We start from the raw sequence: 7,326 nt of genomic DNA, 5'->3' as shown, positions 1-7,326 counted from the left end.
ATGAAGAAAGTATGGAATATATACATATTAGAGTACTACTCAGCAGTAAAAAACAAGGATTTTGTGAATCTTCTTCTTCACTTCAGCAGCAACTCTGCTGTGCTGTCGGCTCATTGGCTTGAAATCAATTCCCTCTTCTTGCCAAGTACCATAGATCCTACAAAGTGCTTCTGGAGTAGTAATGCTGTTACTTAATAGGATAGAACAACAGAGCTTCAGGCCTTTGCTATAAATAGCGTGACTCGTCTCAAATGTCTCCCCTTGCTTCTTCATCAGATGATTTAATGTCTACTAATTTGTTAATTGACCTTCGTAGTCATTCCCAAATTTTTAATCTAATGTGTCTACCATATGTGTCTACCAGCACTCTAAGCAGGATGCAATTTGAAAGGTTCTGGTGGCCTTATTGTTATCTATTTTTTAAAGAATTGTCTCCCTGTATTGCTCTGCCAGTTGACTGTCCTGGAACTCACGATGTAGACCAGGCTAGGCTTGATCTCACAGAGGTCCAAACATCTCTGCCTCCCAATTGCTGTAATTAACGGTATGAGCCACCATTCCAAACTACTTACATTTGTTAGTCACTAGCTGCACTTAGTTCAGAGTTCAGTTAGAGGGAAATGATGTAGACACTGGAAAGAACCTGGGCATGGAGAAAGGGGAGGTTATCCTTTGTCTCCCCCAGTCAATGTATTTCTAAGTTCATATTTATATTATCTTCCTTATACTGAAACTCTTTAGATATGGGTATATTAATTCATATTGCAAACTGCCTTTATTTCTATATTATAATAGTCTAGATTCTAGACCCTAGAATATGATTTCCTTTTGAATCTCCAGTTTAGTTGTGGTGAATGAACAAAGTGTTTCATATCTGCGAATTTCTGTAAGGGTTTTGGAGCACAGAGACCACGTCATATCCTTGCTACCATTATAACAGAAAAGATAATGTGTGGCAGAGGTTCTGATCTTTCCTCCAGAGATACAAATGGCAGACATCATGCATACTTCCAATGCAAACTTACAGTTCTTCATGGAACATAGTCATCAATTTGGTTCTGTGCATGATATGAAGTTACTGTTTGGTCTCCATGGAACCAAATGCTAACTTTCCCTTCCATCTGTCACATTAAAATCGGGGTGACAATTCTGATCTGCTTTTGTGTGTGTTTTATTTAATATTTTTCAGATACTATGACTATAAAATAAACTGTACATATTTAAAATATTAAATTTTTTGCATTTATGTAAGATTTAGCACAAACAAGATAATGAAAACTTTATCCACTCTATTGACTTTCTCTTAATGACCCACAAGCAACTAAAGATTATAATTTTTATATAATCAATAGTGATTATTTTAATTGACTGGAATTATAAACAGATGAAACGAGGGACCAAGAGCGTTATATAAATGGTTTGGTTTTATACTCCGTAATTATTTTGATATGAATCATTTTCTTGTGGGTGGAAATTTATTACTTTAAAATTAGACTTTTTCTTTAGACTTATTTAAAGTTCAAAACAACACTGAGCAAAGTATACAGAGGCTTTCTGTGTCATTTTCATCTGACACATACATATTTTCACCTACTATTAACATCTACTCCCAGAGTGAGGCCATCACTACACCAAATTTGTCTACAGTAGCATGTCCTCATTACCCACACTCTGTTGTTTAATGTTCACTCTTGATGCTTGATATGGTATGGACTGAGACAAGTTATAATGGCATGCATTTACCATTACACTGTCATCCTGACTACTTATTAGTTCCTTTATTTCTCTCTACTTATTATTCCCTCAGTACTAACTAGTGGCAATTCACATTTTTTATTACTCTTTCCAATTTTGCCTTTTATTAAATATTATTAAATTTCAATAATATGCCATGTAGTGTAGAAGGAGCAGCAGGCTGAGTTCCTGCCACCTGGCTCCCGGCTGCCTGCTAGCTTATGCCCCGAAATAACAACACACAAGTTGTATTCTTTTAAACACTGCCTGGCCCATTAGTTTCAGCCTCTTATTGGCTAATTCTCATATCTTGCTTAACCCATTTCTAATAATCTGTTTAACACCACGAAGTGGTGGCTTACCGAGAAAGATTCAGCATGTCTGACCTGATGGCTGGCTCCATGGTGTCAAACAAACAAACAAACAATCCTGGCCCCTTCATGTTACAGAATGGGGCCCATGTGGAGATACGTGTTGATGTATCATTTTCCTTTTATTGTGATGTGTTTATCAATTATCTGAAAATTTCATGATACATCTTGATCATTTTCATCCCCACTCCTTCAACTGACTCCTCCCAGATTTGCCTCCAACCTTTCAAACACATCCCAACTTCATATCATCTTTTATTTTTTAAATAATTTTTCTTCTCCAAATTGTAATTCTCATATAATTGTGGGCATAGGGCCATCCAGTGAAGTACGGTCGGCCTATCAGATGTTCCACCTTAAAGAAATATAAATCCTCACCCCCTACAAGACATAAGATTTCAAGAGCTATCTGGTTGGGGATGATCTCCATCTATCTTTTCTTGATGAAAGGTGAACTGTGTTAGTCCTATGTGGGCTTGTGCAGATAATCACAATTGTGTAAGGAGATGAAGTGGGTTAGTCTTGTATATGTTTGTGCAGACAACCACAGTTGTGCAAGACGATGAACTAGGATAATCCAATATAGTCTTGTGCAGATTATCACAGTTGTGCAAGAAGATGAACTGGGTTAGTCTTGTGTATGTTTGTGCAGACAACCACAGTTGTCATGTGGTCCTGAGTGCAGTGATCTTGTCACACCCGGAAGACAAGTTTTGCTCCAGTTTTCTTTACCATCTGGGTGTCACAATCTTTCTGCCTCCTTTTCCATGATGGTTTTTAATCTTTGTAGGAAAGGAAATTACATAGACTTGCTGTATGTGCCTGGAAACTCCACTGATACTCTTTGAACTTTGATAAATTGTGAGCTTCTGCATTAACTGACTATGGCTGCAAGAAAAATTCCCTGATGATATCTGTGAGCTATACTAAGCTATGAATATAGGAGAAGTGAGTTTAGAGGTTAGTTTGATACTATCTCCATAGGAAAATGGGGTTTTGACTAGATTTGTAGTGCCAGTCATGTATTTTTTTCCTGATAGGTGAGCCTTAAATCTAATAAGAAAAGGGTTATAGCCGGGCGGTGGTGGCGCACGCCTTTAATCCCAGCACTCGGGAGGCAGAGGCAGGCGGATCTCTGTGAGTTCGAGGCCAGCCTGGTCTACAAGAGCTAGTTCCAGGACAGGCACCAAAAACTACAGAGAAACCCTGTCTCGAAAAAATAATAAATAAATAAATACATAAATAAATGAAAAGGGTTGTTACTGTAACAGTCAATTATTAAATCTTCCATTGCTTTGACAAGATACCATGGCCAAGGTAATTTATAGGAGGAAGAGTTAATTTTGGCTTATGATGTCAGAGGGTGAGGGAAAAGCTCAACATTCTTAGCCATCAGAAATGCAAATAAAAATGACTCTGAGATTTCATCTTACACTTGTCAGAATGTCTAGATCAAAAATACTGATGACAGCTTATGCTGGAGAGGATATAGGGTAAGGGAAACACTCATCCATTGCCGGTGGGAATGTAAATTTGTACAGCTACTTTGTAAGTCAATATGGTGATTTCTCAGAAAATTATGAAACCATCTACTTCAGGACCCATAAATTCTGCTGTTGGGTATATACATAAAGGATGATCAATCATATCACATGTTCATCTATGTTCATAGAAGCATTATTTTTCATAACCAGAAACGAGAAACAGCATAGATGCCCTTCAACTGAAGAATGGATAAAGATAATGTAGCACATTTACACAATGGAATACTACACAGTGGTAAAAATTAATGACATCTTGAAATTTGCAGACAGGTGGATGGATCTAGAAAACATCATATTGAGAGAAGTAACCCAGAACCAGAAAGACAAATATAATATGTACTCACTCATAAGTGTCTCTAAACATAAAGCAAAGGAAAACCAGCTACAGTCCACAACCCCAGACAACTAGACAACAAAGAGGAACCTAAGAGAAATATACATGAATCTACATAAGAAGGAGAAAAAAAACAAGATCTCTTGAGTAAACTTGGATTGTGGGGGTCATGGGAGTGGATAGAAGGGGAGGTAGGGAAGGGAATGAAGAAAATGTATAGCTCAATAAAAACAATACCCCCTGAAAAGAATTATATAGATAGTAAAAATCATCCTTCTGACCAACCACAGCTATATTTATACCCAGTAGAGAGAATAAAAAATAATTTTTTTAATGATTCATTATCAATAAATGCTTAATTTGTATACTTACTTCACATATCTATATACTCAGGGTAATGTAAAACTTCTCAGGTAAAATGGAGTCACAAGTGGGCAAGAAAGAGTCCATCATAGCTGGGAAGCATGGCATTAAATGCCAGTCGTGGTGATAGTATCATGAATCTGAGAGACTGCTTATCAACTGCATACAAAAAGCAGAGGAAACAGATTGAAGGTAAGGTATTAGAGTTCTTATGTAAACTTTGTGCTCTAACTTAGAATAGTATTCTACTAAGTCCTCCTTTTGTTACTATTATTAAATAAATTTTGGCCTTATCATGTGAAACTGTGATGTATAAGTCTGTAATATAGACGGGAACAGTGAGAAAATGAATTTTTTTTGTTGGATCATGTTTTCAGTCTTTAACAGCATAAAAATTCATCTCTGAGACTTGTAAAAAATAGTGGTGTGAACCCCCTAGTTTCTTTTGACATAAATTAAGAGAATTTGTATTTAGATAATTTTCTATATTTGTGGTGCTATGAATATATTACTGTACTTTTAGAATTAGAATGTTATACTTCTGTCCTCAATATGAGACTATGTTGTTATAAAAAATTATAGTATATTTAAGAATTAATTATTCTATTGTGTCTATGCAAGCATGAGATGTAGGGGGTATGTGCTATGCTGTCTAAGATTTGCAAAATTTTTCTCCTACTCTATAGGCAGTCTCATCATCATTGATTGTTTTCTTTGCTTATTTGAAATTTTAGGTTGATTTTACTCTGTCTGTTTTGTATAGCCTGGGGAGATAATATTACACATGACCTTTAATAAGGGCTTTCTACATGACAATACCAAGTTGTCATATTTTATAAAAACTTTACTCACAGGCTTCTAGCAATTTTCTTTATAAGTGACTCTTATGCAAGCAAATGACTATTTTTTTATGTATAAGACTACACAAGAAATCCTGGAAAATGCACATGAACAGTACTGCCCTTAGCAATGTGGTATTTTGTTATATAAAGAAATGATGCATTAGTTTTCTGCCATATATCAGACTTCTATAACCCTAGCAGCTTAAAGTAATAAAGTATACATTCTCACCCTTGCCATGGGTGAGTGGTTCTGGCAAGGACTGGACAAATGTTCTGACTGGGTATCAAATAACTTCAGAGTGTCAGCTGGGTCTACATTCTCATCTCAGTCAGGAGAACATTTTCCAATCTCACTCAGAGTTGGCAAAATTCACAGATCTGCAGATCAGAAATTGATGAAAGGAGGTTTTTCTGGGCCAGATGGCATCATACTTCATCCTTTTGCTTGCTATTCATTGATTTGTTTACATAGTTATTAAAATGTATGTTTAATTTTGCTATGACAACTTAACATACAACTTACCACATGATAAAGTTTTCATGATGTTGATAGCAGATCTCGGTAACATTTTCATTTCAATATACCTTATTCTTCATATCTACCCATTGAACAGTAAGTAAATGACTCCCCCATTCTATGTCTCTCTGAAGCCCCAGGATTTCTGATTTTGATAATTTTAGAGTCTGTAAAAATAAGTGACATCTCACAGCATTTTACTCATCTTAGTAATCTCCAGCATTATCCATACCATCTCACAGCATTGAGAAAGCTAGATAGCCACATAAAAATAACGAAACTGAATCCTTATATTACATGCCACTCAACAATCTACTGAATGTTGATTAAAAATTTAAAAATTATTTTCAATTTGGTCCTTCGTAGTATTTATGATGCAGAAATAGCCTAATTACCTATTGAAGGATGCATAAAGAAAATGTAATATATACTTATGATGAGATGATACTCATCCTTAGAGAAAAGGTAAATTCTTACATTTCATTTTAAAAAGAATTTATATATATATGACCTAGATTGCTAGTTATTGATTAAAAATTCAAATTATATCTCCAAAAACTTCTAGAGTAGTACCCATTTTAGTGTTTTCTAACTCAAAGAAGGCATGTGCATCAAAGCAGAACCACCTAGTGTTCTTCCTTTTCCAGGGAGTCTTCCTTAAACATTTAGACAAGAAATTACTTTTCAACTGTGCAAATTGTTTTTCTTCAGCTGGATCTACAGGCTGAAGTTTAGGATCCTGTCAGCAGAGAAAGTTGAGGTTCAGCTGTTGCTAAATAACCCACGTTATTAAAACAATTCATGTCAAATATCCAGCTAGACAGACTGCCTCCAAGTAAACCCTTTCCTTCAGTCGAGGAATTATGTCTATTTAACTATGTTTAACTTTTTTAACCAGCCAACTCTGAATGTTGCTTTAAATATCTGTGTTTTACTATGCCACTCCATTCTCAAAGGAAGTGTACATATTATTGTAAAATAAAAACAAGGGCTGCTCTTCTTATAGAAAAATAATTATCTCTGGGGGTTCTCAAAGGAAAAAAGTCATAAAGATGCTATTTCAAGTACTACAGAGAAGATGTGTGGCGTACTGACATACCAAAGAGGTCAAAGTTGACAGAAATTTAATGGAAGTATGGAAACAGCTAGAAACAACCTTCTTTGGATCACAGACAAATGCAGTGTTTGGGAAATCTATGGCCATGTACTTAGAGGGAAGAATGATCCTTGTAAGGAACATTCATTGTTAAGAGGAGGGGTGGGCAAGAAAACCTTTCCCAAACCTTCTGCCAATTTGTTCATTTCTGAAGCTTTACTATGAAATAGGCTTCACTATAACTTTGAATCAAGCAAAATGTAAGCTGCTCCATTCTGGGTGACTCCTGGGGAGCCCAGGTTAAAGGAATATTACATCCATCCTGAGAAGTTGAGATGACCCTGTAGCTGATTCAGGTTTTCTCTCTTAGATGATTCAGTAAGGGAAAGTCTAATTGGCTGCACCTTCCTGTGCTAGGTACGAGAGGAAGGACATAGTCTAGAGTAGTCTAGTAGTCAAAGAATGTTGGCAGGAGTTTCCAAACAACACGTGATGTGGGAATGATTTTTTATTAATAAAGAAACT

Source organism: Microtus ochrogaster, chromosome 24 (assembly GCF_000317375.1).
Source record: "Microtus ochrogaster isolate Prairie Vole_2 chromosome 24, MicOch1.0, whole genome shotgun sequence".
NCBI classification, from domain to species: Eukaryota; Metazoa; Chordata; class Mammalia; order Rodentia; family Cricetidae; genus Microtus; species Microtus ochrogaster.
The sequence above is the reverse complement of the archived record's forward strand: the minus strand, read 5'-3'. Positions refer to the sequence as shown.